The following is an 11061-nucleotide window of genomic DNA, read 5'->3' on the forward strand; positions in this document are numbered from 1 at the left end:
CCGTCTGCACCGGCTGCAGAGCCTGCTGGGCTTGCGGCTGTGGAGGCGCCTGGTGCCCGCAAGGGCCCTCACAGGTGACGGAGCCGCCAGTGCCGCCGTCCTTGTTCACCACACCTACATGGTTCACGTCACCTTCATCATCCAGGGCAGCTATGAGCTTCATGTAGTCATTGAAGCTCAGAGCTTCTTCTCGAAAGTGGCGGCCCTCTGCTCCCCATGGGTAGGGCTCAGCCATCATGTTCTTTCTGTTGACTCCTCGGGGAGTCTGACGAACCTGTCTGGAGTCCGTCCACAAGTGCACTAAAGCCACACCAGGATTGGCCAGGAAACCCCGTAGCTCTCCAGCCTTGCGCAAGGCGCAAGGGGCGCGACAACTCCCCTGCGTCGCAGGGGGCGCACTATCTCTCCGGGGCCCCGCAGGGCACAGGTGCTGAGGTACCTTCCTTGTGTTACAGGAAGCACAGGGGGCACAATGCCTCTCCTATGTCACTCAGGCACAGGGGGCGTGGTAGCACTCCTGTGTTTTATAAGTCCCGCATATACAGGCTATCCTTCTGGTGAACACTAGGGCCTTTCTAAATCGACTTTGGCAGTGGGGGAGGAGGAATTCCTTACACACAAACGTAACTTGGAAGACGGTCTGAGAGGAAATAAAGGTGCCAAATCAGGGAGGGACTACTAAGCACAGGTGGAATAGGATGTCCCATCTAGGGGATGATCACAAAATGGTACATAACTTGGCTGTGAGCTGACTACTACTGTTACACCTGGAGCCCAGTGAGGCGACTAAGGAAGGAACTATGCTGGTCTTTTGAGAGAAAACATGGTGTCCTGGTGGCCGACATGAGAAAGTCAAGAGCTCTTGCGGGAATAAACTGAGAACTTGGACATCATTTTCAGCCTGAACAGAACCTGGGCAGGGAATTAGGTTGACATGATCAGCTGGGTGATCGCTTGCTTCAGATTTTGGAAAGCACACTAAAAACATAATGGGTATTGTCTTCTTTATTCTTAAAATTTCTTTTTTTGTGCCAGTACTGAGGCTTGAACTCAGGACCTTACACTGGTTCTTAGTTTTTTTGGCCCAAGTCTGATGCTGGATCACTTGAGTCACACCTCCACTTCCGGGCATTGTCCTATATGTTTTGGGCTCTACATGGTATTCTAGCCAGAGATGCCCATTACGAAGTAAACTCAATGTCTTCCTTGACCCCAGAGTTCAAGCCTCAGTAATTAAAAAAAAAAAAAAAAAGCAGAAGGAAAAGGGAAGCCCTCTAAATAATCTGTCAGGTAGCATGATATGGAGGCTCACTCTTGGAATGGGCAACCCAGGAATCTTTAGTGGGATTTTATTACAGTTATATAATTTTCACTTTTTCTGAATGTGTTTGTCACAATACATAAGTCTCTCACCAACATTCCTGCCCAGTTGGATGTGAACTGCAACTCTTGGATTCCAGACTCTTTTTTTTGTTGTTTGTTTTGGTCCGGTCATGGGGCCTGAACTCTTCAGCTCAAGGCTAGCGCTCTACCACTTGAGCCACAGTGCCACTTCCAGCTTTTTTCTTATGTGGTGCTGAGGAATCGAACCCAGGGCAAGGCAAGCGCTCTACCACTGAGCCATCTACCCAGCCCGTCCAAATTCTTATTTTAACAGGGGTAAAAGTTACACAAGTCAGGTAATGAGTACATTTCCTTCGAAGAGTGGGACCACCTCCCTCTTTCTTTCCCAGTGTTTTCCCTCCCAACTTCTGTCCTCCCCAAATCCTGTAGTTCATTTTGAAAATACTGTTTAGTGCGTTTCACTGCTTAATTGGTTCATCTTTTGTCCCAACATTTCCATGCCCAGATTCCAGACTCTTGAGTAGCTAGTTTTGTACCCATAAGCCACTGATGCTTGACTCCATACACCTCTTGGTAGCTTGTATAACATTGCAGAGCTTCCGATCCACAGAATCTAACCCTTGGCAAGATGGAATTCAGAAGGAGAAAAAGAACTGTTGGCTTGAGATGTAATAACTCAGAGCTACAAATTTTCCTCTGAGTACTTACTGCCTTTTCTGTGTCTCAGAGGAACTGGTGTTTTGTGTGCTATTTTGTACATAACATAAACATTTGAATTTCCATTCTGATCTCTTCAATGACGCACTGTTGATTCCAAAGTGTGTTGTTGGGGCAATGTCATTGCCCCATTTGTTAGGAAATGGAAAAACTTGGAAAAAGTTATATTAAGTGAAGTAAGCCAGGCCCAAAGAAACATAGGTCCCATGGTTTCCCTTATTTGCAATATCTAGTATATGTATGAGTCAAGCGGAAAAGGTCAGATAATGTGATGTTAGGAAAATGAACCCTTAGATGTGTATTTTAATGTTTTTTTCTTTCATGCATGTGTTTCTAACACATTTATAAGATTATCTCTTTGTTGCTTTGTATGTCCCTCCCCCACAGTATAACCCCTGCTTTCACTATATTTGATGTCAGTATAACTTGTAGAGGACATGGGAAAAAACAAGTCGTTTAAGGATACAGGTGGACCTGTTGCAACAATGAGAAGTACAAGTTGTCATGTCGAAAACAAGCTTTACAACGTTGGTGGGGGAGGAGGGGGGAGGGGGGGAGCATGGAAGGGGTGGGGGGGAGGCTGGGAAGGGATGTGAAGGGTAAACAAAGGAGGAGGCTGCAATGCTTGATAAGAAATGTACGCATTATCCTGCCCGTGTAATTGTAACCCCTCTGTACAGTGTGTTCACACACACACACACACAAAATAATAAAAAAAATATATTTTAAAAAAAAGTGTGTTGTTCAGTCTCCCTGCATGACAGGATTTTCTGTGGTGGCTTTTGGTGTTGAGCTCTAATTGTATTCCATTGTGGCTGGAGAGAATGCTGGGACTAATTTCAATATTTCTGAATTTGCTTTGTGCCCTAAAATGTCATCTCTTTTGGAGAATGATCCTTGTGCTGCCAAGAAGAATGTGTTTACTGGTGTTGCTGGGTGGAATATCCTGTGAATGTCTCTTAAGTCTAGTTGGTGTATGCAGTTGTTTAGTTCTGAAAATTCTCTGTCCAGCTTCTGCCATGTTGATCTACCTAGAGGTGTCAGTGGTGTGCTAAAGTCACCAATGATTAATTTGTTTGCATCTATGATTGTTTTTAGTCTAAATAGTGTATGTAGTTGGGTGCTCTGGCACTTGGTGTACAGATATTTATGATTGTTATATCCTCTCGTAGGAGAGATTCCTTTATTAGTATGTACTGATCTTCTTTGTCTCTTCTCACAAATTTTAATTTGAAGTCGATTTTTTCTGGTACTAGGATTGCAACCCCAGCCTGTTTATGGGTGCCATTTGCTTGACAGATTTTATTCTAGCTTTCCCCTTTCGAGTATGATTGTTCTTTGGGGGCAGAACGTGTCTCTTGAAGACATCAGAAAGATGGATCTTGCTTTTTGATCCAACTAGTCAGTGTATGTCATTTAATTGGAGAGTTAAGTCCATTCATATTGACAGGATTGAGAAGTGTTTGTTAGTTCTGGCCATATTCTCCACCTTTCTATGGGCTGTGCCTTGTCAAAATTCTTACTATAATTACCTGGTTCTCTGTTTAGGGGCCATTTCTCTGCCAGTATCATGTTCTTGTTGGTTTTCTGTGTGTAGAATGTGTTTGAGTATTTTCGGTAAATTGGTTCAATTTTTCCTTGCTGTGGAAGGTTTTTATTTGTCTCTCAGTTACGAATGAGAGCTCAGCTGGGTATACTATTCCTGCTTGATAGCTGTTTGCCCTAAGGGTGTGGCATTCCTCATTCCAGGCTCTCCTTGATTTTGTGGTCTCTGCTGTGAAAACTGTATTTATTCGGTTGGTTTTCCTTTATAGGTGATTGCTCTCGTTTCCTTCTCAGCTTTAAGGACCCTTTCCTTGGTCTCTATTGATCTTGTGGGGATTATAATACGGTGGCAGGGTGCCCTGTTCTGGTCTGGGCTGTTTGGGGTTCTAAAAGCTGCTTGTATCTGGATGGGCCTATCTCTGCTAGGATTCTGTTAAATATAGTTCCTATTCCATTACCTTCTTTCTTTCTCTAGGCCTTCCTCAAATCCTATCAGGCTTCAGTTTAGGCCTTCTGATTATGTCTGGTATCTCCTATAGGGTTCTATCTGGTTTCTTAGATTTGTTTTTGAATACTTGTCCTTTCTCTAGAAAGTCTAGACTAACTTCAATGCCAGACAATCTACCTACGGCATCACCTAATCTGCTGTCAAGACTTTCTACTTTGTTTTTTATCTCCCTTCCTTCTAGTTGGTCATTATTGATGGCTTCAATCTCTTTATTGAAGCTTTCATTTTAGATCTTGTATAGACTTTTTATTTCCTTTAATTGGTTTTCAGTTTCTCTCTCAAATCCTTTAGTTGAGGGGCCATATTTCACTGGACTCCCTATCCTTCGGTTGGAATCCATTCTTATTTCTTTTTGTGGATTCCATGACTGCCTCTATTAATCTTTGCTCAATCTTATCACTTTCATGCAGAGCGGTGGGCAAGATTTCGATCTTTTCATTCAGCATATTTACCAGCAGTGTTCTCAAAGCATTTTGAGAACTATCTTCCAGGTCTTTCAGTGACTGCCCTATTGCCTGTATCTTCTGAGTGGGAGTTGAGGTTCATTGACTTGCCATGTTTCTTGTCTTTCTATGGTTTTTTCTGCCCATTTGGAAACAAAACCCACTCCAATATGACAAGAGAACACGATTTTAGGACAGGAACCAACCTGGTACCCTGTAGTTGTATAGACGTTAGCGGTTCAAAAGCATACATAGGTATTCCCCTATCCCTATTTACCTCTCCTTTTCTTTGTATGGGGAGGCATGTTGTGGTTCAGCAGTGGGGATTACATACAGTTGTACCCAGTGAACAGATCTGATGAGTGATAAAATAGTCTGAACAGAAAGAATAACAAGATGAGCCGCTTAGGCTCAGTCAAAATGGAACCAAAGGCAGTCTAACACAGATACAAACAATTCGGGATCAACAGACTAAAGAAAATGATGGAGGAGAGAAGGGCTAGGAATGAAGGGAATTGGATTAAACGGGAAGTGAAGAGAAAAATTGAGGGATATAATGAAAAATAGAGGGAGGTACAGATAAGAGTAGAGGAATATATAGAAGGAAAGAAACAGAAGGAAGGGAACTCAAGACCTAATTTCAGAGGAAAAGAGGAAAAATAAAAATAAAATAAATTTAAAGAGTAAAAATGAGGATAAAATTTTAAAAAACAAATTATTTGTACAAGTAATGCAAAATTAAAACTACCGGGCAGGGAATGTGGCTTAGTGGTAGAGTTCTTTCCTAGCATGCATGAAGCCCTGGGTTCAATTCCTCAGTACCGCATAAACAGAAAAATCCTGAAGTGGCTCAAGTGGTATGGCACTATCCTTGAGCAAACAGGTGCTGAGTTCAAGCCCCAAGACTGGCAAAAATACATGCATACATCCATACATTAAATACATGCATACTTATACAATATGTACATACATACTAAGACTGATAGAAAAATAGAAATTTGAATAATCACAAATATAGCCTGTATTAATTGTGCATGTAAACAGGAACAAAAGCCTAGTAATCACCTTACTCTATATGTAAAACCAAACAGAATATCACTGAGGAAGAATGAGGGAAAATTGTTTTTATTAATCTGAATTAGAATAAATGCTTATGGAGTTAATTTTTTTCTCGTTTTTATTGTCAAGGTGACATAGAGAGGCTTACAGTTACATAAGTAAGTTAATAAGTACATTTCTTGTAAAACTTGTTACCCCTTCCCTCATTTTCCCCCTACATTCCCTCCCCCAAAGCCACCCCTAAGCTGTACAGATAATTTCCAACATATCTTCTTGTGTATGCCACTGTTCCATTGGTTCTCCCCTTGTCCTTTGTCTCACCATTCTGCTGTTCCCCTTCTCTTATCTAATTCAAATAAATGTACATACAAGAGCAGGGTACCAAAAGTTTTTTGAAAATTACAAAATTAAAAACACTAAAAAATAGCAAAAATAATAAACGAGAGGTTTCCAGTTTGTTTGGGGATCTTGAATCTCCTTGATGTCCTCTATTCTGTCTCTTGATGGAGATTTAATTGCCTTGCAGTGGTCAGCTTTCCTTGTGGCATCGTTGGATTCAGACATGCACTTGACATGGGAATATGGATCCTATCTAGAATGCAATTCTCCGATCTGGTTGTGGGAGCTTTGCATAGAGTTGGGATTTGTGGTTTGTTGGTGCAGGAGTGGAGCAGAGCTGTGTCCCAGGAGTCTTTCCCACGTAGCCATGGAAGGTTGAGGAAAAAAGTTTAGGTCTTTGCTCTCTTCAGATAAGATCCCTCTCTTTCAGGCTGGACTTGGGTTCAGAGAAGTTTGGGTCACCAGGGAGAGCTGGTTCCCCAAGGGAATGGGTTACTCACAGGTTCTGGAGCTGGTGTTGAGCTGGAAAGCAGAGACTTATTGATGGGTCTCTATGTCTGGTGGCAGTGGCGGTGGGCTCTCAGTGGGGGTCCCCATGCGGTCATGGGGGCTACAGCACATGAGTTCAGTGGTGCCAACTCTCAGTGGCGGTCAGTGCATGATGCAAGACGGATGTGTTTTGTATTTTTTTTAGATAGCCCTACAGGAAGTTATTGTTTTTTCTTTCTTTTTTCCCCCTTTGGTTTAACCCCTGTTGTCACTGTATTTGATTTTGGGACCCTGAATGTTATATATACGTTTAGCTGATTTGGAGAAGGGAAGTGGAATAACAAGACAGTGAGACAAAGGACAAAAGGTGAATCAATGCAATAGCGAGTCTCACAAGACACTTTGTTGGAAATGAACTTTACAAATTGGGGGGGGGGGGTGGAGGGGAAGCGAGAGAAAACAAGAGAGAGGGGTAACAATGCTCGACAAGAAATATACTGCTTACCCTACTTATGTAACTGTAACCCATCTGTACATCACCCTTACAATAAAATAAAACTACATTAAAAAGATCAGGTGCATAATAGGATGCATATTCTAGGGATTTCATGAAAGGATTAATGGGGCCTTTATTTTCAAATGCCCATTCCAAATTCCTCAGCCAATCCTGGAACTGAAAAGGGCATCTCTGATCCTTCTAATCCTTTCACTTTCCAACAACACACCAGTAGTCTCAAAATAGAGACTGCAGGAGCCTCCTATCTTCCTGCTTCCACCTCATTATATATACCCTAGAAGATGGAGACCTGAGGTAAACCCTGCCATATAACTATTTACCATGTTACAAGTCTTCTTCCTTGTGTTGAGTACAGACTCTTCATGGAATTCTTGGACACCCCAGGAGGACATGATCTTTTTTTTTTGACGCCAAGTTAGAAAAGTATACACAATGCAAAGAGACACAATAGGACACTGAGGAGAATCCACATTTCCTGGCACACTTTCTGCCATATATCTAGATCTCACACAGCAGTAGCCAGAAGAGGCTTAATCACTGGAGCCACTTTGGTCTAAAACCACATGGTCTGTGATGTCCTCAAAGGAAAATACTTCATGTTACTCATGTGCTACTATAGAGAAGCCTTATCTTTCTCCTCTCTTGGGCCCTTGTGAATAAAAGTGAAGAAAGGTGAGGCTACATGCTGAAGTTACTTGTAAAGTCTTCAAAATGTCAACGCAGTTAGTCCTTACCATACCTCCTAGGAATTATCTATGTGCACTGTTACTACTATATAATCCTCATCGCATGCACCATCAATTACAAGTTAGTGGAGCAGTATTCAGACAACTACATTCTTGGGCCAAAGGCCCTCCATACTCAAGTCACTTATGGCAGACTGATAGAGGGCTCTTTTAACCTCCCCTGTGGCTCCATCTCCTATTACTGCTCTCAAACAGTCAATTAAAATTAAATTTACATAAACAATGTTTTTTCTCAATTTTGGGGGGCGGAGAGTCCGATCGTGGAGCCTGAACTCTGGGCCTGGGTACTGCCCCTCAGCTCTTCAGCTCAAGGCTAGCGCTCTACCACTTGAGCCACAGCACCAATTCCGGCTTTTTTTCTATTTGCTTATGTGGTGCTGAGGAATTGAACCCAGGGCCTCAAGCATGCAAGGTAAGCGCTCTATTACTGAGCCACCTTCCCAGCCCTATTTCTCCAATTTTCATAAAACTAATTATTCCCTATAACACACTGGCATAAAAAAATGTGGATTTTATTTTAGTTTTTGGCAGAACTGGAAATTGAGCCCAGTCAACAGCTGTACATATTTGAGCTATGAGCCCGGACCTCGGATGGTTAGTATTTTAAATGTTTTTGAAATTTCACTAGGTAGTATTTAACAATACCGGTTTGCCACAAAAAAAAAAAATGAATCATTATCATCGGTAGATTTATCTGCATGTGTCTTAATGTAGTGAGAAAAACATGAAGGAAATTAAATATCTGAATAATTAATATGGAGAGTGAGACTGAGAATGTGGAGAGTTGAGAAAGTTATCAAGGAAAAGGATTATTCCATGTATATTCTTACCAGGCCATTTATCTTTCCTGGGATTCATCTTGACTATCCTCATCCCTGCTTCGTTTGCCCTTTGTCACTTTCTTAGAGCCTCTCATCAATCAGCAGAAATACATGCTGATGACCAGTTTTACATGATTTAAATCAAACACGGAAACAAACTGTTTAGAATACATATCTAAGTCCTATAGTAAATTATCTTCCATTCTAAACTCTATCTGAGGAAGTGGGACTGTGGTTCAAGCGGTAGAGCACTCGCCTTGAGCTGAAGAGTGCAGGGACAGCACCCAAGCCCAGATTTCAAGCCCCGTGACCAACCAAAACAAAAATGAATAAAACCACCTAAACTCTATCTGAACTGTGGGAGCTTCAAAAGAGTATCCTCATGAAATATCCCTAAGAGAAACTTCAATCATTTGTCTAGTCTTTCCTAGAAATGCTGAGATTTAAGTTAACGGAACTTGATATAAATTTACAAAGCACTACAGTCCCACTTCTGGTATTGGTTCAATCACCACTTTGATTGTGTGATCTTGAAAGAGTTGGAAACATCACAGGGTTTTGTTGTTTGTTTTTTGTGTTTTTGCCAGTCGTGGTGCCTGAACTCTGGGCCTGGGTGCTGTTCCTCAGATCTTCAGCTCAAGAGTAATACTCTACCACTTAAGCCACAATGCCATTTCTGGCTTATTTTGCTTACGTGATGCTGAGGAATCAAACCCAGGGCCTCATGCACGCAAGGCAAGCACTCTACCACTGAGTCACCTTCTTAGAACACCTCAGATGTTTTTGGTTTATTTTTTAATCTGTAAAACAGAATGGCAAATTCAATCAATTTCTTCTTACTGTATTTCCCTACCTTTTCGTAGAATGTTTACATGGCCAGTCTTCCTATAAAAATATGTGACATCTATGAGTTGAGATCATGTTTGATCTATGCTTTTTTCAACTTTTAAAACTTAGCATATACTAACTGCACATTAGTGCATCATTGAGATACTCCCATACATGCATAGGAGGCATTTTGAACATACTTAGCTCCCTCTTTAACTGTTTGGCAACTCTGATTCCTATTGTTTCTTTCTACAAACAGTCCCTCTTTTACAGTCATGTACACTCTATTTTTAGGTATAGGTAGGTACTTCCGGCAGAATTTGGGGGGAAGCTGCTAGTGTTTGAGCTCAGAGCACCCCCATTTCCTTGCCTGCCTAACTCAGCTTGTGGTATAACACTTGAGCCATAGCAACAACATGGCTTTTTGACAGTTAAGTGAGAAATAGAATCTCTGACTTTTCTGACTTGGCTAGCTTCAAACCATAATCTTCTATATCAGCCTCCTGAGTAGTAGGATTACAGGCATAAGACTCTGGTGCCTGGCTTGCAGGCAGGATTTAAAAACAGCAGTTATTAAGATTGACTAAGGAGCCTTTCTCCTCTGAAAGTTCTTTAGTCTAAAATGTATTCTCAAAAGGAAAGGTCAGTCATGGCTGAACCAGAGACTAGTGTGTCCAGATTTAACAGGGCACTTACTGACCACCTGGATTCATATTCATATTTCAGTCTGTGGAATATGAGAGTGTCACCCTAAATGGTCCAAACTCATCAACACTTCCCAGAACTAGGCCTGCAGGTCCTTTCCTGGTACTCATAAGCTATGAAGCAGTTACCATACCAGCTGCATACCTTATTTTTGGTTTTGAACAGAAAGTCCCTTGATACACCTGACACCTCTCCATGGTCTTAAATAGTAACGTTTGATTCCATGACCTAGGGATTGATTTTCAGTGCTTCAGCCAAACCAAAAAAGTATCAAATTCATATAGGTAAGAACCTAGTCTGAACTGAGAGCGTCCACACGCTCCTCCATGAACAGATTTCACAAAACTTACTATCTAAAAATAATACAGTAATACATGAAAAATTCTGAGATGTTAGAAGTTTCTCAAGCAAATATGCATTCATTAAGCCCACTTTGTGGCATATTCTCAAGGTACCTATTAAAGTGTAGGGAATTTATATCTTTGTTGAAGTGTTGTTCTAGATTGTTCTTGTTTGTACCAATCTTTTAAAAATACAGTTTTTAGGTATTTTTCAACATGAAGTATGATAATTCAAATATTTTAGCAACCTTTTCAGGGTGACACAATGATCCTTCGGCTGCCATTTTCTATTCTCCTTACTCCTGACTAAAAACAACAGCTGGATAACTAGCCACTTGTACTTCAAAGTTGTATCCTCCCATCAGTCCTGCCATAATTAAGCACACAGCAATTACGCATGTACCGGGATCTCTGTGTGTATATTTATTCCCTTACCCTGATGTCGAAACACTTGCAAATTCACTCATGAATTTGGTTAAAGGTCTACACCTAGGCTTCATAGTTTTTACTGAAGTGTCAGTTGAAACCGCTCCTAAGCTAGTTGCTTGTTGCATTAATTTGCATACTTCCCAAGTCAGATTGATGCCCAACATGTCTACACGCAGATGAGTTTCCCAAAATTCCATTGTTCAAGTGAATTCAACTTTATTTTATCTATT

The sequence above is a fragment of the Dipodomys spectabilis genome, unplaced genomic scaffold (genome assembly GCF_019054845.1).
Source record: "Dipodomys spectabilis isolate Male_0828 unplaced genomic scaffold, ASM1905484v1 ptg000490l, whole genome shotgun sequence".
Taxonomy (NCBI): domain Eukaryota; kingdom Metazoa; phylum Chordata; class Mammalia; order Rodentia; family Heteromyidae; genus Dipodomys; species Dipodomys spectabilis.